We start from the raw sequence: 27,738 nt of genomic DNA on the forward strand, positions 1-27,738 counted from the left end.
GGGCTGATCTCCTTCAGAATGGACTGGTTGGATCTCCTTGCAGTCCAAGGGACTCTCAAGAGTCTTCTCCAACACCACAGTTCAAAAGCATCAATTCTTCTTCACTCAGCGTTCTTCACAGTCCAACTCTCATCACATCCATACATGACCACAGGAAAAACCATAGCCTGACTAGACAGACCTTTGTTGGCAAAGTAATGTCTCTGCTTTTGAATATGCTATCTAGGTTGACCATAACTTTTCTTCCAAGGATTAAGCATCTTTTAATTTCATGGCTGCAATCACGATCTGCAGTGATTTTGGAGCCCCCAAAAATAAAGTCTGACACTGTTTCCACTGTTTCCCCATCTATTTCCCATGAAGTGATGGGACTGGATGCCATGATCTTCATCTTCTGAATGTTGAGTTTTAAGCCACCTTTTTCACTCTTCTGTTTCACCTTCATCAAGAGGCTTTTGAGTTCCTCTTCACTTTCTGCCATAAGCGTGGTGTCATATGCATATCTGAGGTTATTGATATTTCTCCCAGCAATCTTGATTCCAGCTTGTGTTTCTTCCAGCCCAGCGTTTCTCATGATGTACCCTGAATATAAGTTAAATAAGCAAGGTGACAATATACAGCCTTGACATACTCCTTTTCCTATTTGGAACCAGTCTGTTGTTCCATGTCCAGTTCTAACTGTTGCTTCCTGACCTGCATACAAATTTCTCAAGAGGCAGGTCAGGTGGTCTGGTATTTCCATCTCTCTCAGAATTTTGCACAGTTTATTGTGATCCACACAGTCAAAGGCTTTGGCATAGTCAATAAAGCAAAAGTAGATGCTTTTCTGGAACACTCTTGCTTTTTCGATGATCCAGCGGATGCTGGCAATTTGATCTCTGGTTCTTCTGCTTTTTGTAAAATCAGCTTGTACATCTGGAAGTTCATGGTTCATGTATTGCTGAAGCCTGGCTTGGAGAATTTTGAACATTACTTTACTAGCATGTGAGATGAGTGCAATTGTGCGGTAGTTTGAGCATTCTTTGGCATTGGCTTTCTTTGGGACTGAAATGAAAACTGCTCTTTTCCAGTCCTGTGGTCACTGCTGAGTTTTCCAAATTTTCTGGCATATTGAGCGCAGCACTTTCACAGCATCATCTTTCAGGATTTGAAATAGTTCCACTGGAATTTCATCACCTCCACCAGCTTTGTTCACAGTGATGCTTTCTAAGGCCCACTTCACTTCACACTCTAGGATGTCTGGCTCTAGGTGAGTGCTCACATCATCGTGATTATCTGGGTCATGAAGATATTTTTTGTACAGTTCTTCTCTGTATTCTTGCCACCTCTTCTTAATATCTTCTGCTTCTGTTAGGTCCATACCATTTCTGTCCTTTATCGAGCCCATCTTTGCATGAAATGTTCCCTTGGTATCTCTAATTTTCTTGAAGAGATCTCTAGTCTTTCCCATTCTGTTGTTTTCCTCTATTTCTTTGCATTGATCATGGAGGAAGGCTTTCTTATTTCTTCTTGCTATTCTTTGGAACTCTGTATTCAGATGCTTATATCTTTCCTTTCTCCTTTGCTTTTCACTTCTCTTCTTTTCACAGCTATTTGTAAGGCCTCCCCAGACAGCCATTTTGCTTTTTTCCATTTCTTTTCCATGGGGATGGTCTTGATCCCTGTCTTTTGTACAATGTCATGAACCTCAGTCCATAGTTCTTCAGGCACTCTACCAGAACTAGTCCCTTAAATCTATTTCTCACTTCCACTGTATAATCAAAAAGGATTTTGTATAATCCTTAGTACAGAGTTTAAACTGTGTTGTTTGCTGTGTAATCATCAGTTCCATGCTTAAAGAAATAAACGTTTTTTATGTGACTAAGATTATGGAATGTAGAAAAAAAAAAAGATGTTTGGTCTTTCCTCCTCCTTGAGAATTCCAGACCCCTATCTCTGCTTCGAGAGCCCCAGACCCCTTTCTCGTCCTTGGGGACCCTGGACTTCTCATCAAACTGCCTAGGAGTTTACTCTCAGTAATCTCATGAAGAATACATTACACCACATGTATCCTACATGCATGGTGAAATTCATTCAAGTAGAAGTCAGAAAACTCCAGGCTATTTCAGATTTTTGTTTTCCATTGATTTGTTTTTCCTATAACGTTTTTTCTCCACAACAGAATTGATCCTTAAATAAAAAGGCAGCTACTTGGGGGAAAATTTTTAAATAAAATAACATTTTCAAGAGATTACTTACCTTTAACACTGTATCATATGTCCTGATGAGATTACATTATTTTTATCAGAAGTATCTTTTTCATATTCAGATACATTTCAGTGTCTATTTGCTGGCCTTGTGTGATACCTTTGTGGTAGTGGGGAATATAATTAGAGGACATAGCAATAGGAAATCACTAATGGGAGTCTTTGCAATTGTCAGTTTTTTACTTTTCACATGAGGATGGGTTTGCTAATTGGATTAAGTTTGTCTCTAACTGTAATCTCAGCAAGCATCAGTTAAAGGAAGAACTGCCATGTCACACCCACCTTGTGTGCTAGGAGGTGAAACACAGCAGTTAATAAGAATCATTTAAGGCACAGTCTATGTGCATAATTAACTAAGCCTATTTCCTTGATTAAAAATCTGTTTATCAAGGCTAGTTGTTCAACTGAATCTTCAGAGATACCTGAAGTAACTACTTATAGTATTTGAACTAGAGGTGGATTAAGGTGTCACCAAATGTTTTAGTTAGTAGGTGACACAGTTGCTGCTGATTTTACAGGCTTTAAAAGAAGTATAAATACAGAGTTTTAGTCAAAATGGATAGTGAAGTGAAGTTGCTCAGTCGTGTCTGACTCTTTGCGACCCCATAAACTGTAGCCCGCCAGGCTCCTCTGTCCATGGGATTCTCCAGGCAAGAATACTGGAGTGGGTTGTCATTTCCTTCTCCAGGGGATGTTCCCAACCCAGGGATCGAACCCAGGTTTCCTGCACTGTAGGCAGATGCTTTATCCTCTGAGCCACCAAGGAAGCAAAATGGATAGTAGATAATTATAATTACATTTAGAATATTTTCAGTGATGAATTACATAGGGGATACAAGGAAATACAGAGGTGTATCTGCTGGGGATGGAATCTCTTTGTGAGCTAATTTGTGTCTATGAATAATTAAATGATATTTACTGTAGTAGACAGTTATTTGCCAATATCAATGCACTTCTGTATTAAAAAGAAAAGAAAAGAAAAAAAAACTTCCAAACTATAACCCAGGGTCCTTGCATATATGTGGGGCAAAGTGACGAATTTTTAGCCAGTGAAAATTGAATAGAGGTTGGCCCTAACTTCACTCAATAACTCAAGGGACATTTTAAGGGCTTATATGATATTGATTATATGTGGAATCAAAAAAAAAATGTGGTACAAATGAGCCTACTTACAGGATAGAAATAGAGTCACAGATGTAGAAGAAAAACTTATGATTATCAAGCAGAAAGTGAGGGAGGGGAGGTTGACATCTACACACTACTGTATACAAAATAGATAACTAATAAGAACTACACAGCACAAGGAAACTCTACTCAATACTCTGCAGTGACCTATATGGGAACAGAACCTAAGAAAGACGGGATATATGTTTATGCACAACTGATTCACTTTGCTGTACAGAAGAAACTAACAAACACTGTAACTCAACTACACTTCAATAAAAAATAATTTAAAAAAACTGAATTCCAAATGATTGCATGGGAGAGAGACACTTTCCCACCTCCACAGGCAACCCACATTATGGTATGTGTGCAGTGATAAATAAACTTAGGTTATATATCTAATTTAGTACTCTAAATTACTAAATTTACTAAATTTAGAGTACCTATTTCCTAGGAAATAGGAATTCTGCAAAAGTATGTGTTAGTAGTGAATATTATTACAGTCCTGAAATTTCCTCAGCAATGTGAGAGGTACCGGGATGGTCAAAAATTTTCTTCCATTTCTTAATAAAAATAAAAGAGACACCTTCCACTTTCACCAATAACTTTATTGAACAACATATTGTTTTGTCCCACTACCTTCTGCCATTTTTCAGGCAATTTCATAATTCCATCTTCCCAAAACTTCATCTTTTTTTTAGCAAAGAACTGTTCCATGTGCCTTTACAGACTTCCAGGGAATTGACAACAATAAAGAATTCACCTGCAATGCAAGAGGCTGCCTGCAATGTAGGAAACATGAGGCCAGAGGATCCCTAGAAGGGAATCCCCTGGAGAAGAAAATGGCAATCCACTCCAGTATTCTTGCCTGGGAAATGCCACAAAGGAGCCTGATACGCTACAGCCCATGGGGTCCCAAGAGTCAGACATGACTTAGGGACAAAACCACCATGAATAGAATTTTCTGAAGACCAAAATAAATGGAAATCCAAAGGTACAGTGTCTGGTGAATACAACAGATGAATCAGAACTTCCCAGCCAAGCTGTAACAGTTTTTGTCTGGTCATCAAAGAAACATGCAGTCTCATGCTATCCTGGTAGAAGATTATGCATCTTCTGTTGACAAATTTCAGATGCTTTTGGTTGAGTGCTGCTTTCAGTTGGTCTAACTGGGAGAAGTACTTGTTGGAATTAATCGTTTGGTTTTCCAGAAGGTGCTCATAATAGGGAATCCCTTTCCAATCCCACCATACACACAAAATCACATTCTTTGGATGAAGACTAGTCTTTGGTATGGTTTTAGTGGTGGTCCATTTCAGTTTCCCCACAATATTGTCCATTCTACATTATTGTACAGTATTGACTTTTCACTGCCCATCACAATTTGTTTTAAAAATGCAAGGTTTTTTATTACTTTTAAGTAGATAATCTGGCTGCCCAGGTGGCATTAGAGGTAAAGAATTTGCCTGCCAATGCAGGAGATGCAAGAAATTCTGGGCTCAATCCTTGGAGTCACAGAGATTACCTGGGGTAGAAAATGGGGCCCCATTCCAGTATTCTTGCCTAGAAAATTCCATGGGCAGAGGAGCCTGGTGGGCTATAGTCCATGGGGCTGTGAAAAGTCAGACATGACTGAGCGACTGAGCATACACACACAAATAGAGAATCACATGCAGAAATACAGTCAAGAAGGTTTTTTATTTATTTATATATTGCTATCAACTTCAACTGGTCTATCTGACCATAGAGCATTGTCCAGCAAGAAATCTCCAGCATGAAACTAAACCACTTTTGACATGTTCGATCAGTCACAGCACCTTTTCCATTCATTGCACAATTTTGTGTGTGTGTATGTGTTTTAGTTGTCCTTTTACCATTCTTTAAATAATAAAGCATCACATGCCAAAAATGTTGCTTTTTTCTTCCATCTTCAATATTAAAATGGTTACACAAAAATTCACCAATTTTGATCTTTTTTAATGCACGCTGATATGACAGCTGTCACAATGCAATCTAAAAACTGTTTTGAATGAAGTTAAAGACAACTAAGTGCTACTAGAACCATCTCATGGAAGAAAACAAATGAAATTGTTGGCCAAGCCAATACTAGTATCAGTAGTTTCTTTTTCTCTCCAATTTGTGGAGAACTGTGAGACTTCCTATACAGAATAAAAATTCTTTTTAAATCTACAATGTTCCTCCCTGAATTGTTGTCAGCTGTAAAAGAGTGCTCAAGGTAAGTGTGGAATAGCTCAGCTGGATAACTCAGGGCCCTGGACATAGCTGAGTAATTTAGAAAAGTCATTAGTGACATTATAAGTGGAGTAAGTGAAGTTGCTCAGTCGTGTCCGACTGTTTGTGACCCCATGGACAGTAGCCTGCACCAGGCTCCTCCATCCATGGGATTTTCTAGACATGAGTACTGGAGTGGGTTGCCATTTCCTTCTCCAGGGAATCTTCCTGACCCAGGGATCGTACCCAGGTCTCCAGCATTGTAGACAGACGCTTTACCGTCTGAGCCACCAGGGAGTGACATTATAGTCCCTGCCTTATTTCACCTCCAGGGCGGTTTGCCAGTGTTTATGCTCAGGTTCAATAAACTACAGCATCAGCAGCATGTATGAACTCAAGAAGTGACTTACATTTCTTCCCCATGTATTTTTTATTTCACCCACAGCATGCTTTACTCAGTATATCTCCTAGCATCCAAATAAGAAGCTCAGGTTTACTGCTACTATGAGCTTTTAGGGATGTTAGAAAACACACGTTATCATACACTTAGTCAAGTCAATATACCAACCCTGTGGTCTCTACCCAGCTGACGTTTCAAGCAATATGCCATTGGATAGCATGGTTTCCTTATTAAAGGGTGACTTGTATGCTACAATCAAATATCTATTAAAATACATGATTTTTTTTTACTGTAGATTCTTTTTTTATCTAAACTTATGTTAACGGGTATGCGTATATAGCAATTTATGGCTATTAAACTCACAATCTTTGTGATCCATTGTTAGTTATACTGCTTAGGGTAAAGCATTTAGAAAAGGATTATTATACAAACTGAATTAGATGAACGCATTGAGAAAGAAATAGTAGGGCATTTGTCAAAGTCATATTAGAATGAGTATCATTTTAAAGAATGGCTTTTTGTAATCTTTCTATTTCTATATCCTCTCCAAAGGAAAGAAGTAAAAGCAGCACCAGCATGATGTTCAGGCCTTTTACTTATTAGCATACTGTAGAAGAATTTTAAATATTTCTTACCTTTAAATCTTGCATTACCAGAAAATAACTGAAGCAATGAGATTTTGTTTCAGACATTTAATCTTGTGAGCTCAACTTTTTTTTTTTTTTGTATCTCAGCTAAGTACTGCTGAGATTAAAAAAAAAAAAAAATGAACTAACCCTCACATAGAAAAGCATATCTTACCTTGACATATGCATGTTCATAAGAAATTAGATGAGGACCTCATGACACAATGAGAAGTAATTAAAGATCATTCTAAAACAAGGTGTCATTTTAATAAAATTAGAAGAATGATGGAAATATAAATATACCTTTAAATTGGCAATAAAAGTAAACAGAGAAAAATGAAAGGAATTACATATATAAAGTAGACATTTAAGCTTTAAAAACCCTATTCATTTAGAAATACTGTGAAAGTTTACCTATTCTTATTTACTGTCCATAGCAAACTAATTTGCTAAGATTTTATTTTAGATGTTTTCATGCAGATATAAGTTATTTCCAATACACTCAATAAATACCTTTGGACAGAGAAAATAACTTTTGTTTATATGCAGAATGAAGAAAGAGGTGAATTCTGTTTTAGATAACTGATTTTCACTTTTCAAAAGGATGTCTATGGTATGTTTTGATGACTGACTTTTGATTCCAATTTTTCCCAGAAGATATAAATATCCATAAAGCCCTAAACTAATGCCCTTAAATAAGTCAGCTATTGCAGATGTTTTATCCTAAGACCATGACTTGTAATTTGGACAGTTCTGTGCATGCATTAATTTTACAGGGACCTGCCAATCTATTTTCGGAGAAGGCAATGGCACCCCACACCAGTACTCTTGCCTGAAGAATCCCATGGACAGAGGAGCCTGGTAGGCTGCAGTCCATGGGGTTGCGAAGAGTTGGACACGACTGAGTGACTTCACTTTCACTTTTCACTTTCATGCATTGGAGAAGGAAATGGCAACCCACTCCAGTGTTCTTGCCTGGAGAATCCCAAGGACGGGGGAGCCTGGTGGGCTGCCGTCTATGGGGTCGCACAGAGTCGGACACGACTGAAGCGACTTAGCAGCAGCAGCAGCAGCCAATCTATTTTACTACAATTTTTATCTTTGCTCTTTTACTTTCTGCTGTCCCTAGTAGTTTGTTTAATTTTATAGTTCCTTAAGTATTTTAATTTTAAAAACTAGGTCCTAAAGTTTCATATTGTGATGAACAGAGATTATAAATATACAGTTCTAAATGTCATAGTTTCAACTAAATTAGCAGAAAATGCCTTTTATGTGTCTATTATTTAATTTAGAAATATACTGAAAATACATGAACTATTTAAATTGTATTATGTTAAACAGCAAATCAATACAGATATATTTTCTATTATCTAACACAATTTATTGAATGAGAGAATACTTGGTGCTATAGGCATGAAGGTTAAAGGGGGTTTGGAAATGGGCCTTCAGAACCATTTATCATAAATGCTCAAACTAATAACAAACAGCCACACTATCAAAACAAATTTAGTTGCATTTTAATGTATATATCTTGGTCCTTGATCTTACAGTAGAGGTACTATATAACAGCAATTGGTAATTATAAAAATAAAATAATTTCCTTAAACCTAAGAAATATGTTTACTGTGATAGTTAGAGATGCATAAAGGAATGAAACATATTCATTGGGTACAAGAAATCAGTAAAATTCAAAGAGATATTTGTCAAAAGAATATTTCTAGAGAATAAAAGGTACAGCAGTTCTACAACTTTGTACTTCAAACTTATACTAAAAATGCATAACTGTAAAGTCGGGCATGGCTTAGTGACTGAATAACAATAAACCAACTAGACTAACAGGTACCTATAAAACAATATATCTCAAACTTAAAAGTATACATAGAATATTCTCCAGGACAGATGATGTGTTAGGACATAAAGCAAGATTCAATAAATTTAAAAGGAACAAAATTATGCACATTATGTTCTCTGAAAACAATGCAGTAAAATTATAAATTAATTACCAAAAGAACTTTAGGAAACTTCAAATATGTAGAAATTAAACAATACATATTTAAATAACTGACTGATCAAGAAGAAGTCACAAGGGATATTATAAAATGATTTGAAATGGATGAAAAGATACAATAAACTTACGGAATTTAGCAAAAGCAGTACTTAGAGGGAAATGTATAAATATCTACAATAATTTTGAAAAATATCATACCAATAACCTAACTTCCACTTTGAGAAACTGAAAAATAAGAGCAACTAAATCCAAAGCAAATAGAAAAATGGAAATAATGAGTACTTGAATGTAAATTAATGAATTATATAATAGAAGGAAAAACTAATTAGAGAAAAACTAAAGAACCCCAAAATTAGCTCTTTGAAAATATGTGTGAATGGACAAATTTTAGGTAGACTGGCCAAGAGGAAAATAAAAATTAAAAAAAACAACAACTTGTTATTAACATAAGAAATGAAATGGTGGATCATTGCCACTGATCTTTCAACAATAAAAGAAGAATATGAGGGAATGCTACAAGCAGTTGAATGTCAACAATTTAGAAAATTCAGACTGAATAGAAAATTCCTGGTAATGCAGATGCCTTTACTGGTGAATTCTATCAAACATAAAAATAACTCACACTAAATAAACCTTTACAAATTCTAACAACAGAAGAGGAAGAAACATTCCACAGCTTATTTCATGAGGTAAGTATTACCTTAATACCAAAATTGGACATATTTTATGTTTTCCTAATAAACACTATATTCTATATAATTTTACCATGTTCAATAATCAACTAGAAAATTTGCTTCATATTAAAAACAGTAAAAACAGCATGTCATTCCTAGATCATAAAAGGATTGAATCTCTTTTTTTTCCCTAACCAAATTGTACTTTGTAAATGCTAAATTTTAATTTCTTTAACCAGACAATAATCTAGAATTTAGGAAACAGTATTTAGAAACCTTAGATATAAAGCTTTTTCATCTCAGTCTCAATTAAATTTTACACATTTTCTAATTTATGCTAGATAAGGGATAGAAAGGCAAAGGAATTTACTCATTCAAAGAGTAAGCTCAATAAATATTTCTATACCATGTTTCTCAGACTTAAAAATAATTACCTATAAGAAATGCATTTGTATTATAGCACAGGAAAACTTGGAAAATATGAATTTATGGATTATTAGCTATATGTCATACAAGACATTACTGATACAGACATAAATAAATTAGAATTTTAATCTCCAGAGAACTTCAAGACTTTTTGTCATAATAAAGATTGTTGCATCTAAGGAACAAAGACTTTACAAAACTTAATTTTTTAATAGTGTAAAATTACAGATATACTTGTAAATACATAATTGACTCAACATAGCAATAATTTAGAAATACATATTCTGTAGCAGTATAAAATAAAGTATGAATGAACACCTAATGTTTAGCATTGAGATCAGACCTGTTTATACAAGTGATTTTACCATTTTCATTGTATTAACCTGACATTAACCTGATCCTAATCAGTCATTTCATCAAAGGGTCACTTATTTATAGGTTGGGTAAAAGTGTTGATTAAATAAACAGCCAATTATTATCCAGTTAATTCTGTTTGTTGATGCTGCCTTAAATACTATTAAATATTCTAGATAAAAATATCTAATTATTTACAAGGATTATCCTGAAGATGGACTTTCCCCATGGCTCAGTCAGAAAAGAATCTGCCTGCAATGCAGGAGAAACGGGAAGCACAGGTTTGATACCTGTGTGGGGAAGATCCCCTGGTGAAGGGAATGACAACCCACTCCAGTATTTTTGCCTGAAGAATCCCCTCCTGGACAGAGGAGTCTGGTGGGCTATAGTCCATGGGACTGCAAAGAGTTGGACATGACTGACGCAATTCGGCATGCAGCATTCTCAAGGTAATATAAAGGTTCTCTGTTGCAATAAATGATATTCCTGTGTAAGAAAAATCTAGATTCACTCTCCTATTGGAGGGAGTTCAGAGAGGAAGACAAAATTTTAGAGTATGGTTTTAGCAGTGATCTCTGTCAGAATCAATTTCTCTTCCAGTAAACATCAACATCTTGCTTTAAAGAGGGACCTAGTCTAAAACTGGTGAATAGAGAAAAAATCTGGTACCTCAGGACTAAGAATTTATCAGTACACGGGAAATTAACTGTCATCAACTGAGTTATTATTCAGAACAGAAATGTAATTATAGTTGAAAACAGGAAAGTGAACCATTAACTAGGGTAGACTAATAGTTATTTGGAACTGGCTATCCACCGTGTAAGGAATCTCTGCTTCAAAATGTGGTATGAACTGATAAGTTGAAATTGAGTACTAGATTTATAGCCATAACTTAATTTCAGATTCAAGCCAAATGTAATGCTGATTAAAGTAAAAAACAAAAACAAACTATCAATTTGTTTTTTGTTCTTCAGTCGCTAAGTTGTGTCCAAGTCTTTGTGACCCCATGGACCGTAGATTGCCAGGCTCCTCTGTCCATAGGACTTCCCAGGCAAGTATACTGGAGTGGGTAGCCACTTCCTTCCACAGGGGAACTTCAGACTCAGGAATCAAACAGGCCTCTCCTGTTTGGCAGGGAGATTCTTTATCACTGAGCAACCAAGTGAAGTGAAGTGATGTGAAGTGAAAGTCGCTCAGTCGTGTCCAGTTCTTTGCAACCCCAGGGACTATATAGTCCTTCAGTCCAGAATACTGGAGTGAGTAGCCTTTCCCTTCTCCAGGGCATCTTCCCATCCAGGGGTAGAACCCAGGTCTCCTGCATTGCAGGCAGATTCTTTACCAGCTGAACCACAAGGCAAGCCCAAGAATACTGGAGTGGGTAGCCTATCCCTTCTCCAACGGATTTTCCCGACCCAGGAATCAACTGGGGTCTCCTGCATTGCAGGTGATAGCTTTACCAACTGAGCTATCAGGCAACCATGAAACCCCTAAATTTACTAATTTAGAGTTTTATAATTTTAAACCATGGTAGTTTTGTTAGAAACTTAGTTTCTAGGATCTGTGTGTGTATATATATATATAATATATACACACATACACATACACACACACGTGCATGTTTGTGTACATATGGGTGTACACACACAAATAGTATATTTACAACAGTCCTTTGAGTTAAATATTTTTTTCTTTTTTATAAATGAAAAAACATGAGGTTCACAATTTTAAGTCAATTTAAATGTTACAAGAATAATAAATAATACTCTCATTTTATAATGCCTTCACTCTGGGATGATGTACTCATTTGTCTGAATCTCAGAATAAATCTATTGTATCGATACAATTAAGTTGTTATGTCTAGACACTTTTCAGTATTTTCTTCCTATCCTATTACAAGTTTCTACCTGACAGTGTGTATGATTCAGTTAACTTTTTGTATCTCCTACTAATTAAATCATTTAATAGACATTTAAAATTAGCTATTTGTTTAAGTGAACTTTGTCCATATGTATAAATACAATGTATCTTTCTTTATTCAATAAGTACACTGTCCAGTGGCATTACATGCTTTGACAAACATTTTCAGAAAGTGCTAGGTATCAATTTGTTTTCATTCCAATCCTTAGTTCCTTTCTTCCAGATCTTGCAAGTAGCCTGGAAAACTAGGCAATTTGTAATACTTAATCTTCATAGCTTCAATGACAATATGGACATTTTACTTATTTAATTGCTTATTTAACTCTTGATATTTATTTAAAATTATTCAATTGATATACTCCTTGAGAGATTAACTCTCCCTTGACATGCATTATCTGAAAAATTCTCAGAAAGAGATTTTACAGAAAAAGCAAAAGTAAATCCTGATCTGGCTTCCTCCTCTTATCATATCTCTGAGACTACTCATGCAAACACTTCCACAAAAAATTAGAGGACAATGAAATTACCTCTGAGAACAAATGTGGCAGATTATACTCCTCCAGGAATTATTTTTGAATTACTTTGTTTGAACTTTTATATATGGGCTATAAACACTGGAAGGTTTCTTTTCTATCTTCAGTTCAGTTCAGTTCAGTCACTTAATCGTGTCCAACTCTTTGCGACCCCATGAACCGCAGCACGCCAGGCCTCCCTGTCCATCACCAACTCCCGGAGTTCACTCGGACTCACATCCATTGAGTCGGTGATGCCATCCTCTGTCGTCCCCTTCTCCTTCTGCCTTCAATCTTTTCCAGCATCAGGGTCTTTTCAAATGAGTCAGCTCTTTGCATCAGTGGCCAAAGTATTGGAGTTTCAGCTTCAACATCAGTCCTTCCAATGAACACTCAAGACTGTTCTCCTTAAGGATAGACTGGTTGGATCTCCTTGCAGTCCAAGGGACTCTCAAGAGTCTTCTCCAACACCACAATTCAAAAGCATCAATTCTTCGGTGCTCAGCTTTCTTTATAGTCCAACTCTCACATCCATACATGACTTCTGGAAAAACCATAGCCTTGACTAGAAGGACCTTTGTGGGCAAAGTAATATCTCTGCTTTGGAATATGCTGTCTGGGTTGGTCATAACTTTCCTTCCAAGGAGTAAGCCTCTTGTAATTTCATGGCTGCAATCACCATCTGCAGAGATTTTGGAGCCCCCCAAAATAAAGTCAGACACTGTTTCCACCGTTTCCCCATCTATTTCCCATGAAGTGATGGGACTGGATGCCATGATCTTAGTTTTCTGAATGTTGAGCTTTAAGCCAACTTTTTCACTGTCCTCTTTCACCTTCATCAAGAGGCTCTTTAGTTCCTCTTCACTTTCTGCCATAAGGGTGGTGTCATCTGCATATCTGAGGCGATTGATATTTCTCCCGGCAATCTTGATTCCAGCTTGTGCTTCTTCCAGCCCAGCATTTCTAATGATGTATTCTGCATGTAAGTTAAATAAGCAGGGTGACAATATACAGCTTTGATGAAATCCTTTTCCTATTTGGAACCAGTCTGTTGTTGCATGTCCAGTTCTAACTGTTGCTTCCTGACCTGCAAACAGGTTTCTCAATAGGCAGGTCAGGTGGTTTGGTATTCCCATCTCTATCAGAATTTTCCACAGTTTATTGTGATCCACACAGTCAAAGGCTTTGGCATAGTCAATAAAGCAGAAATAGATGTTTTTCTGGAACTCTCTTGCTTTTTCCATGATCCAGCGGATGTTGGCAATTTGATCTCTGGTTCCTCTGCCTTTTCTAAAACTAGCTTGAACATCTTGAAGTTCACAGTTCACATATTGCTGAAGCCTGTTTGAACTTTTATATATGGGCTATAAACACTGGATGGTTTATTTTCTGTCTTATCCTGATACAAAATTTACTCCTTATACGTGACTATTGTTATGTGATATGCATTTACATCATATTTTCTACATAACTATTTCTGACACAAGTTTATAAAGATTAGCTAATTTTTAGTTATCTATATCAGTGAAATTTACCAATGAGGTGAATAAACCTGAGTGGAAAATAGTCAAGACCTATGCTAGTTACAAGGATTAATTACCCCTGCACAAGAGTAGGTGCAAAAGGTTTGCCTTTTTAATTTTGTGTGTGTGTTTAACTCAAACTTAACCTAATATACATATTTACCCTCCAGCTGGCTAGCATAAGCTACCTCAAGACATGCTTAATGGCTAAAGAGGTAGGCAGCCAAGTCTCTTCAATACAGGAATATGGTTGTGTCAAAAAAAATAATAATAATAAATAAACCTGATAACAGAAAGTAGGGGATGAAACAGAATCTACCAAAACTTTTCCATCTCTGTTTCTGCTTATTAACCTTATTTTTAATACAGTTTCTCTTTTCCAGATGATGAGAAATATGATCACTGATACTTCCTGGGATGAGAAATTCACAACTTCACTAGAAGATCCTATTAACATAGAGATGTTATACCTGAAGAAGAGGACACATACTAAGAGGTCAAATAATAAATCCTCAGTAGCTAGGGGTACTGACAGCACCATGTCAATTATAATTGTATTTTGTGTACATATTCTTAATCATCACTAGAATTCTGCTATTAATATATTAATAACAAAAAACCATTTCTACAATTATATATAATATATATTAATGGTTTAATAATCATTTTTACAAATATATACAATTTAAATAAATTTTATAAATATACATATATTTGTAAAAATGTTCCTGTTTTTGTTAGACTAGCAGAAGCATAGTGGCAATTAAGAGGTTTTTTTTGTTATTAATTTCTTTAACAGTCACTTCAACAATAATAGGATTTTCATCTGGTGTTCAGTTTCTATATAATCTGAGATGTATTTTTAGGTAATTCAACATCTCATTAATGTGCAATATGCTTGCTAATGAAAGAAACAAAATATGATTTCTAAATATACTCTAATTTATTAAAATGTATTTAAGCTCTTTTATCATAAGACAATTCAATTGCTTCTTTATTAGCTAGAGCCTTTAGCGTGTATTTATCACATGTAGCACTACGGAGGGCCAACCGTAAGTAAAAGTTTGATAGTTCACTTAAAAGAAAAATTTTAGTTTCTATTATCCCCAAATCCTTTGAACTTATTCTTTAAGTTTGAATTCCTCTAACATTCCTCTAACATTTCTTCATTGTTAAAGAAGCTGTTTAAAATTAAAATAATGCCTAAAGATATAACACATAAATATAAAAGTATTCAGATTAATACTTTAATAAAACAGAAATAAAAGCATAAATGTGTTGGGTTCCAAGGTAAGCCACCCCAACATGTGCCTCAATAGCCATACTGATTATTTTGAGTTGAATTTACTTAAGAATGGAGAGTTTAAAAAGCATGTTCTGACCCTCCTTTCTGTCCCATGAAAGTAGAAAATAAATCTGTCACGTAAAAAGTGCACTCCTAGCATATGGAGGTAGAAGGACACCCTTATTGTCAGAGATAGGGAATTTGAACAGAAAAGCCTGTATAAACAAACCTTATTACTTCTTTAATACCCAAAAAGTATAAACTGCAATACATATTTTCCCTGTGAAAAGTCATTTGTGCCTTTTTGGTTATATATAATAACAATTCCAGAATTTTTAATCTATCCAATTAAGTCTTGAGAAATCTTATCCCTTCATAATTTCATATGCTGTACCAGCAATCTTGCTACACACCAGATACAGTGATTCATTGTCCATTTGAGGAGCATGAAAAAAATTTTCAAGGGCTTTTTCATATTTTATTTTCTAGATCTGGTGTACTGTAGACAAGCGGAAAGGGCTGCTTGAGTGTTAGTTGCTCAGTCATGTCTGACTCTTTTGCAACCCCATGGACCACAGCCCACCAGGCTCCTCTGTCCATGGAATTCTCCAGGCAAGAATACTGGAGTGGACTGCCATTCCCTTCCCCAGTGGGCTGCTTACTAGTCAGCAAATAGTATGTCAAAGAGCAGCAAACAGTTTAAGTACTTTGAATGTAAGTCACTTTACTAGGCTCAGCTGATGTTTGTTTGTTTTGCTTTCCCTTTAGCAAAGCTTTCTTAATGAAATGCTTTGATCTATCTCCTGTAGACTAGCAGATTGAGTAATAGCACATTTTGCCTCCCCTTCTATTTCACCCCCATTAAACACATTCACATATACTATCACACAGACATCAGTTTTTGTACAGCTATAAATTCCTGCTTCTTCAAGTCTTGGCTCCAGGGTAATCCTATCAGGTGGAATTTGTTGGCCACCAAGTTAAAATAATAGCCAGACTGTATTTTCTATCAAAACATCTTATTTAATTTCTATATGACAATAATCACGACTAGCGATTTTATATTAGTTGCTTACTTGGTTTTTGTTGGTCTCCCCCATAAGTGTGAGTTTAAATAAGGGCCAGTGCAACTTTTATGCACTATGTCCACTGTCTGGAATATAGTATTCGGTGTCTAAGTTAAAAAAGCATACACATATACTGATACTCGGTTGTGTATTTAGATGATTATTGAGAAGACATACATCTCTCTCCTGAATGCTTTTGTTCACTGAGCTGTGACTTAGTGGTTGAGCCAGTATCTTGGGTGTTGGTAGTTGTCTTTGGTTGTCTGGAGGATTTTTCCTTAATAAATAACTGATATTACAAATTTATGCTTTGTCTCAAGCCAATGCTTCAGAATACATCTTTCTTGACCTTCTAGTTTGACCAATATTGCCCTCACATGTATGTTACTTCAAATTTTCTATACCTGTATCTTAGAAAATGTCATTTCACACTGAATTTATCTGTTAACATGTCGTAGCCTCCATTGGATAATAATCCCCTGCTTAAGGATAGGGGCTTTGTGTAATTGTCTTGGTATTCCCACTTTTGTGCACCTAATGTATTTCCATATAAAAGTCATATGAAATCTGTTTAAAAGTACTTTTAGATTCCATATGTATGCATTAATATATGATATTTGTTTTTCTCTTTATGATTTACTTCACTATTTATAACAGGGTGTAGGTTTGTCCACCCCAACTAAACTGACTCAAATTCATTCCTTTTTATGGCTGAGTAAAATTCCATTGTGTACATATATAACATGACTTCTTTATCCATCAGCCTGTCAACAGACATCTAGGTTGCTTCCATCTTCTGGTTATTATAAATAGTGCTGCAGTGAATACTGGAGTACATGTGTCTTTTTAAATTACAGTTTTCTATGGAATCTAGAAAAATGGTACAGATAGAACCTATTTGTAGGACAGAAATAGAGACACAAATGTACGTAACGGACTTAATGGACACAGCAGGGGAAAAAGATGGTGGGGAAATTGAGATAGTAGTATTGAAATACATACATTACCATGTATAAAATAGATAGTAAGTGTAAAGTTGCTGTACAGCACAGGGAGCTCAGTCTGGTGCTCTGTGAAGACCTAAAGGGGTAGGATGGGGTGGCTCAGGAGGGAGAGGATATATATGAATACTTACGGCTGATTCACATTGTTGTATAGCAGAAACCAACACAACACTGTAAAGCAAATATCCTCCAATTAAAAAATTAGAAAATAACTTTTAGGAAGACATTTCTTATTCATTCATTTTTCTTCTCCCATTACAATGTGGACTCTTTGGAAGCACTAGATGAATTGTATTTGTCTCTTTATTACTAGCTACGAGCCCAGTATGGGCAATGTTAGAGTATACACAAACCTTCCATGCATTCTGGAATAAAAAGCAAGTAATATTAAATAAAGGAAGGTGTATTTGAAATGACCCAGTCACCTCTTTCACTCAGAGATGAAGAAATCCTCTAGAAGGTCATATAATTTTCCAAGAGGATAATGCCAACTGGCATCAGAAAAATGATGAGACTGGTTTTCCCATGGCCAATTTATGAATTTTGTCATCATCCAGTGTACTTTTAGGTATATGCTTTAGTTTCAACCTCTCTACCCCTCAGGCAGTCACAACCTGAACAAAAGAGAGGAGTCAAAGGATTATGAGAGCCCAGAGACTGCATATAAATTAAGGGTAAAAGCCTTCTTAGGATCCTAACATCAGTATATTTCTTGCTTCCCCTTAGGCCATGAATACACTTAGTAGCTTGAATAGATATCATAAGGGAAAAAAAGATTTCTACATCCTAAACCATTTTCTACCTTGAGAAAGTTGATATTTTACATTATGCTTGAATATTTTTCTTAAAAAAAAAAAAAAAAACTCACTTGGATAGGCTGACATTTAGCCAAAAGTAATTTTCACCACCCCTGATTTTAGCCAGGGGAAGAGTGATTGTCAAAAGATAGCCCCACCATGCCTTTAGGGTTCATGAGTCAAGCTCCCTATTTTTCTCAGCCATGGTATGGACACTGACACTTTGGTGAGCTAAGGTACACAGGACTAGAGTGCTCATGTACAGTGGAGAGTGAGACAATTCTGTTTTGAGTATCTGTCTTAGTTGCCTTGGTGATGTGGAAGGGCTTACTAGATCTGACTGCAAAATAACAACAGAGTAATAATGAAATGTGGTAAAGAAAAACAGAATAAGAAATGTGTTTCCTTCTCTGGTCATAGTGTGTTCAATCGTTTAGTTGTGTCTGACTCTTTGCGACCCTATGGACTGTAGTCTGCCAGGCTACTCTGTCCATGGGATTCTCCAGGCAAGAATACTGGAGTGGGTTACCATTGCCTCTTCCAGGAGATCTTCCAGACCCAGAAGAGGCACCTTCTGCGTCTTCTGCACTAGCAGTTCAGTTCTTTAGCACTGAGCCACCAAATAGTAATCTTTCAATTTACTGAGATGGGGAAGAACGACTAGAAAACAAAACTATCACTTTCAGTTTGTTTTTTTTTTTTCTTCTAAATCTAGGGCTCTTCTAGATGAAGTACTTGTAGATTCCTAAACATGCTAGGGACTATTATCTTGCTTTTCTCAAACTTCCACAGATGTCAAGAATACACCTGAACACTGACCCACCTCTCTGGTCCATCAATGAAAAGTAGAAGTGAAAAGAAATGTCACACTTTCAGTGGATTAGGATGAACACTGTCTAACCAAAGCAGATTTAGTGTAAGAAAAACCAGGATAGAGGAATGTAACAGAAATCACATTAAGTTAGAGAGAAGGATCCATCAAGTCAACTAATGCTAAAATATTGTGTAAAATTAAAACTGAAAAATCTATAAGCAGTATATTAGAAATGGAAATAAGATCAATTTGGGTCAGGCAATGAACAGGGAAGGGCTGAATAAAAGTTTTAAATCCAACTTTTGTCATTGTTTTAGTTTCTACTGTATTTCCTCAAAAGATTATTCTAAGAAATAACTACATTTCATGTATTAAAAAATACAGTCAGCAGGCCCAATACTGAAAGTAAATATTTCCTCTTCAATGATATATATATAAATTCAAAGTAAGAAGATATTATATTGTGAATGACTTCAATTCACAGCAATGGTCCTAAGGCAATGTTCCAAGAGATCTCTTCACTTCATCAAAGTGGCTTTGTTAAGAAATAGCATCTTTCACAGAAACAATAACTGGAACAATTAATTAGCTTCAATTTTAATTAAGTGATGATGTCATTGAGCTTTGATTAAATTACAACAGCTAGATAAATCTCGACAGCAACATTTAGCTAATTTAATTAGGTATGGCATTGCTTTTCTGTATTTCCACTCTGAATGATTAATAGTTGGGAGCCACTGCTTTTCCTACACAAGATTCTCTGTACTTTTACTGGATAGACAAATGAAAATAATATGTAAATTAAAACTAACTGCATGGTATTTTGTCTTTTTTTCAACTTTATATTCTTGGAAAGATTTTATGATACACTGTAAATAATTGTCTTTTTCTGTATTTAAAATAAAATTTTCAGTAAATGTTACTTAATTTTAATAAGAAATATAAATTTAAAACTTCTTTTAAGATAGTAAGGATTGGTTTCACCATACTCTTTCCTACCTCCACTGTTTTTCAAATTATTAATTTATAGAAATTGACTTTGGATTTTTCAGTTTAATAATAAGATTGCATTTTTCTTGGTCTCTTTCTTTTTCTTTTTTTTCTCTAGCTTTACATGCCTAGTGGTGTTTTAATCGCTTGGTTGTGTCCAACTCTTGTGACCCCATGGATTGTAGCCCACCAGACTCCTCTGTCCATGGGATTTCCCAGGCAAGAATACTGGAGTGGGTTGCCATTTTCTTCTCTAAGTAATCTTCCTGACCCAGGGATCAAACCTAGGTATCCTGCATTGCAGGTGGTCTCCTACATTGCAAGTGGATTCTTTACTGACTGAGCCACCAAGGAATCCCCTAATGTGCCCAGAAAGATTGAACTTCAAGTGGTTGTAAGCTGTGATTCAACCTTAAAATTTCTGGGTTTTCTTAGAAGGTTATTTTATATAAGTTAGAGATTATATTCAATTCTACTTGGCAATGCAGGGGACACGAGTGTGATCCCTGGCCCAGAAATATTCCACATTCTGCAGAGCAACTAAGCCGGTGTGCCACAACTACTGATCCCATGTTGTAGAGCCCACAAACTGCAACTATTGAGCCTGTGAGTCACAACTACTTAACCCGTGTGCCACAACTACTGAAGCCCATGCTTCCTAAGCCAGAAAGACACAACTACTGTGTCTGTGTGCTGCAACTACTGAAACCTATGTGCTTAGAGCCCTTGCTCCATAACAAGAAAAGCCACCAGAATGAGCAGCCTGCACACAACTAGACAGCAGGCCCTGTTCTCCACAACCAGAGAAAGCCCACGTGTAGCAATGAAGGCCCGGCACAGTCAAGAATAAAATAAATTAAAAATAAATACATAAACACACACAGAAACTTAAAGTCAGGGGATGTAAAAAAGGTATTCCATGCAAATTGAAATCAGAAGGAAACTTGAGTATCAATGCTTGTATCAGAGACTTTAGAACAAAAATTGTTATAAGAGACAAAGAAGGACATTACATAATGGTTATGGAATTTGGAGCACCTAATAAAGAAAGTATTAACAGATATAAAGGGAAAAACTATACAATAATAGTAGGGGACTTCAACACTACACTTATATTAATGCACAGATTTTCCAGACAAAAAATCAATAAGGAAATATTGGCCTTAAAAGATATATCAGATTAGATGGATAAACAAATAGATGCCTCTGAATGACCACTGGCTTGCTGAGGAAACCAAAGAAATTTTTTAAAAATCCTGGAGATATATAAAAGTGAAAACACAATTATCCAAACTTTATGGGATACTGTAAAAGTAGTTCTAAGAGGAACATTTATAGCAATACAACCTTACCATTGGAAATAAGAAAAATCTCAAATAAACAATCTAAACTTACACCTAAGGGAACCAGACAAAGAAGAACAAACATGACCCAAAGTTAGTAGAAGAAAAGAAATCACAAAGATCAGAGCAGAAATAAATGAAATACAGACCAAAAAACTGGTTATTTGAAGAGAGAAACAAAGTGGATGAACCTTTAGCTAGACTCATCAAGAAAAAAAGAGGGTCCAAATGACGACTAAGAATGGAAAGGAGAGTTACAACTGATATCATAGAAATACAAATAATCTTAAGAGACTATGAAGTGAACTATACACCAACAAAATGGAAAACCTAAAAGAAACTGACAAATTCCTAGAAATGTACAATCTTTCACAACTGAACAAGGAAGAAATAAATAACATTAACAGACCAATTATCAGTAATAAATTTGAATCAGTAGTTAAAGAAGACAAAACAAAACCTCCCAACAAACAAAAGTCTAGGACCAGATGGCTTCACAGGCAAATTCTACAAAACATTTAGACAAGTTGACACCTATACCTTTTCAATCTATTCCAAAAATACTGAAGTGGAAGGGATAATTCCAAATTCATTCTATAAGACCAGTGTTATCCTTGTACTAAAAATGGATAAATACTACAAATAAATAAAAATGCAGCCTAATATCATTGATGAACACAGATGCAAAAATCCTCAAAAAAAAAAAAAAATACTAGCAAACCAAATTCAGCAATACATTTAAAAGGATTGTACACCATGAGCAAGTGGGATTTATCCCAGGGATGCAAAAATTTCTCAGTATCCACAAATCAGTATGATACACCACATTAACAAACTGAAAAACATCTCAATAGATCATCTCAATAGATTCAGGAAAAAAAAATCTTTTGACAAAATTCAACATCAATATAAAACTCTCCAGAAAGTGGGCATAGGGGGAACATGTTTTGGCATAATAAAGGTCATATATAACAAGCCCACATCTAACTTCATACTAAATAGTGAAAATCTGAAAGCATTTCATCTAAGATCAGAAACAAGACAAGTATGTTCACTTTTGCCACTTTTATTCAACATAGTATTAGAAGTTCTATCCACAACTATCAGAAAAGAAAAACAAAATAAAAGGACTCCAAATTGAAAAGGAAAAAATAAAATTGCCATTGTCTGCAGATGACATGATACTAAACACAGAAAATTCTAGACTTCATCAAAAAACTATTAGAGCTATTCAATAAAGTTGACAAAGTTGCAAATACAAAATTTATATATATATATACAGCATATATATATATATATATGTTGCATTTCTATACACTAAGAATGGACAATCAGAGAAATTGAGTAAACAATTCAATTTACAGTCCCATAAAGAAAAATCAAATGCCTAGGAATAAACATACCAAAAGGGTAGAAGACTTGTATTCAGAAAACTATAAGACTGATGAAAGGGACTGATGATGACACAAACAGGTAGAAAGATATATGGTGTTTATAAACTGGAAGAATTAATGTTGTTAAAATGCCCATACTACCCAAAGCAATGTAAAGATTTAACATAATTACTAGCAAAACACCAGTGTCATTTTTCACAGAACTAGAACAAATAAATTTAATATTTGTATAGAAACACAAAAGACCTTGAATAGCCAAAACAATCTTGAGAAAGAATAACAGAGCTGGAGGTATCATGCTCTTAGGCTTTAAACCATACTGCAAAGCCACAGTAATGAAAACAGTATGAAACTGGCAAAAAAAAAAAAAATAGATACATAGGTTAATAGAACAGAATAGAAAGCCCATAAATAAAACCAGGCACTTATGGTCAATTAGTCTATGACAAAGTAGGCAAGAACACATAATGAAGAAAAGACAATCTCTTCAACAAGTGGTGCTGGGAAACTGGATGGCTTCACATAAAAGAATGAAATTAGAACATTTTCTCCTATCATATACAAAAATGAACTAAAAATACATTAAAGATTTAAGTATAAACCTGAGATCATAGCACTTCTAGAAAGAAACATATCCAGAACATTTTCTGACATATAGCAATGTATTTTTTGATTTGTCCCTTATGGTAAAGAAATGAAAACAAAACTGAACAAATGGGACCTAATAAAATTTAAAAGCTTTTGTACAGCAAAAGAAACTTTCAATAAAATGAAAAGACAAATTACTGAGTTGGAGAAATATTTACAAATGATATAACCAATAAAGGGTTAATATCTAAAATACATAAACAGCTAATAAAATTCTGAATTCAGAAAAAAAAAGGCAAAATAAAGCAACCTTATTGGAAAACCAGCACAAAACCTGAATAGACATTGTTCCAAAGGAAATGTACAGACACAAGGCACATAAAAATATGCTCAATACTGCTAATTATCAGAGAAATACAAATCAAAAGTGTAATGAGGTATCACCTCACATACTCAGAATGGTTATTATCAGAAAGACCCAGATAATAGATGTTAGTGATGATGTTAAGGAAAAGGAACCCTTGTACAGTGTTTATGTAAATGTAAAAAGGTACAGTCACTGTGGAAAGCAGTATGGAAATTTCTCAAAAAACTAAAAGTAGAACTAACCTATGATCCAGAATTTCCACTGCTGGGCATGTATCTGAAGAAGATGAAATCACTAATTTAAAAAGATATAGGCACCCCAATGTTCATAGTAGCAATATTTAAATAACCAAGATATGGAAGCGACTTAAATGTCTATCAGCAGATGAACTGATAAAGAAGACATGGAATATTACTCAGCCATAATAAGAATAAAATTTTGCATTTGAAACAGCCTGGAGAGCTCTGGAGGGTAATATGCTTAGTGAAATAAGTCAGACACAAAAGACAAATACTGTATGTTAACACTTATATGTGGAATCTGAAAATAAAACAAATTAGTACCTGTCTCTTGAGAAACCTGTATGTAGGTTAGGAAGCAACAGTTAGAACTGGACATGGAACAACAGACCGGTTCCAATTAGGAAAAGGAGTACATCAAGGCTGTATATTGTCACCCTGCTTATTTAACTTCTCTGCAGAGCACATGATGAGAAAGGCTGGGCTGGAGGAAGCACAAGCTGGAATCAAGATTGCCAGGAGAAATATCAATAAACTCATATATGCAGATGACACCACCCTTATGGCAGAAAGTGAAGAGGAACTAAAGAGCCTCTGATGAAAGTGAAAGAAGAGAGTGAAAAAGTTGACTTAAAGCTCAACATTCAGAAAACTAAGATCATGGCATCTGGTCCTATCACTTCATGAGATGGGGAAACAGTGGAAACAGTGTCAGACTTTATTTTTGGGGGCTCCAAAATCACAGTGATTGCAGCCATGAAATTAAAAGATGCTTACTCCTTGGAAGGAAAGTTAAGACCAACCTAGACAATGTATTCAAAAGCAGAGATATTACTTTGCCAACAAAGGTCTGTCTAGTCCAAGCTATGGTTTTTCCAGTGGTCATGATGGATGTTAGAGTTGGACTGTGAAGAAAGCCGAGCGCCGAAGAATTGATGCTTTTGAACTGTGATGTTGGAGAAGACTCTTGAGAGTCCCTTGGACTGCAAGGAGGTCCTACCAGTCCATCCTAAAGGAGATGTATCCTGGGTGTTCATTGGAAGGACTGATGTTGAAGCTGAAACTCTAATACTTTGGCCACCTTGTGTGAAGAGTTGATTCATTGGAAAAGACCCTGATGCTGGGAGGGATTGGGGGCAGGAGGAGAAGGGGACAACAGAGGATGAGATGGCTGGATGGTATCACCGACTCAATGGACATGAGTTTGGGTAGACTCCGGAAGTTGGTGATGGACAGGGAGGCCTGGTGTGCTGCGGTTCATGGGGTCACAAAGAATCAGATAGGACTGAGCAACTGAACTGAATTTAATTAAGTAAATATAACAAAAAAGAAACAGACACAGGTATAGAGAACAAACCAGTGGTTATCAGTGGGGAAGGGCAAGATTTGGGTAAAGGATTAAGAACAAACTACTATGCATAAAGTAAATAAAATACATAGATATACTGTACTGGGTATATAGCCAATATCATATAAAAACTATAAATGGTATATAATCTATAAAAATTTTAAATCACTATGTTGTACAACTAAAAGTTATATAATATTGTAAATCAACTACATCTCAACTAAACTTTTTTTCATTATTTGGTTTGATAATGTCTGTATTAATTTTGTGACAGTAAGCCTCAGTTAAAGTTATGATTCTAAGCTCTGGAAATTGCCTGTTTTCTTAGGTACCAAGAAGATTCAAGAGCCATGGGAAGATTTTAATTATGCCACAGTACAGTGACTGTCACTGAAGACATACAAGGGGATTTAATTTGATTGTAGAAAGTGTGAAATAAGCCATTATCACCGTAACTTTACTCTTTTGGCTTAGCTCCAGTCTTTGAACTATTCGAATTGGTCTGAATAAAGCTTAGCAAGGGTACATCTTGGTTTATTTAAACCAATTCCTCCCCCCTTTGCCTCTCTCTCTCTCTTGCCCCATACACTTCATTTTGGTTTTAATAGGTTATTGAAGGAGTAAAAATAAAGTGGTTCACACCAAGGAAACCAGAACTGAAAGAGACACATGTACCCCAATGTTCATCACAGCACTGTTTTAGAACAGCTAGGACACAGAAGCAACCTAGATGTCCATCATCAGATGAAAAGATAAGGAAGTTGTGGTACACAGTGGAATATTACTCAGCTTAAAAAAAAAAAAGAAAGGATGCATTTGAGTCAGTTCTAATGAGGTGGATGAAACTGGAGCCTATTATACAAAGTAAAGTAAGTCAGAAAAAGAAACACCAATATAGTATATTAATGCATATATATGGAATTTAGAAAGACGATAACAATGAGCCTATATGCAAGGCAGCAAAAGAGACTGATGTAAAGAACAGACTTTTGGACTATGTGGGAAAATGTGAAGGTGGGATGATTTGAGAGAATAGCAGTGAAACATGTATATTACTTTATGTAAAATAGATAACCTGTGCAAGTTTGATGTATGAAGCAGGGCACTCAAAGGCAGGGGCTCTGGGACAACCCAGAGGGATGGGGTGGGGAGGGAGATGGGAGAAGGGTTCAGGATGGGGGGACACATGTGGCTGATTCATGTTGGTGTATGGCAAAACCCAACACAATATTGTAAAGTAATTATCCTCCAATTAAAATTAATTAATTAATTAAAAAAAAGAAGTTGTAGATCTAAAATAGGCTGATACTGTTTCTACACATACAAGTATATACACACACATATTCACACATATATACACATACATACACACACTGGCTGCACTGCACAGGTTGTAGATTTTTAGATCCCCATCAGGAATTGAACCTGGGTCCTTAGCAGAGAAAGCATGAAGTTCTAACCACTGGGCAACTAGAGAATTCCCACAAATTATATTCTGTACAAGGGCTATCTACTGTCAAAGGAATACTTTCTGGAATTATAAATTTCTATGTTCTCATGGGACTTTATATGCAATCTTTATTTGAAGATACGAGCTCTGCCATTACTTGCCTGGAATGACAGGTTAAACACCATAACTATTAAGGTACTTACGCTAGTTTGACCCCAGTGAAAAGGAATATTATTTCTGGAAACAATCTTCATCGTAAAAATTAAATTATTTCCATCAGACCCAAAGCCACTTGTAGTTATTAATATACAATTATAGTTTCATTAGGTTTGAAGTGTAGAATTAATTACCATTTTAACATTTGATCTTGCCTTTATATTTTATATTATAAATATGTTATTGAAGCCTTTCCTCTAGGTACAATACATATTAGGACTCTTGAATATATTGCACTTAAGTGGAAACATGACAAGTGTCATTGCCAAAATCGAATCGAAGAACAGTGTTAAACAAGTACAGTATTTATAGAAGTATCAATATGAATAGTATGAGAGTCATATATTTTCCAACCAACAAGGGGGCTTAGACTTAAATTTCATGCTCTCACCATTTTCCTCAGCATAATTGGAATGTGCTTTAGAGAACAACAAATGCATTTCCAAAAAATGCACATTATTGAGAAACAGAAACAGTCAGAAGTACATGGCTTAATTGATGTCCTGAGGAACTAGAACAGCTGGAGGTCTTACTACATTATGCTCCTCCTTCACACTGGGAAAGAAGAGCTTGAGAAACTCTCTGTTGCTGGGGAAACATTCACCATCACCCTTCCCTGTTGGAACCATGTATTTTCCCAGTTACATGCTCAGAATTTGTGAATAATCATCTCTTCCTGAAAGAAGTGGGGATTCTTTGGAGAAGTGAGGGGATTTTGTAGCCTGCACTGAATTGCATCTCAAATTAAAAAGCA

The sequence above is a fragment of the Bubalus bubalis genome, chromosome 4, assembly GCF_019923935.1.
Source record: "Bubalus bubalis isolate 160015118507 breed Murrah chromosome 4, NDDB_SH_1, whole genome shotgun sequence".
In the NCBI taxonomy this organism is placed as follows: domain Eukaryota; kingdom Metazoa; phylum Chordata; class Mammalia; order Artiodactyla; family Bovidae; genus Bubalus; species Bubalus bubalis.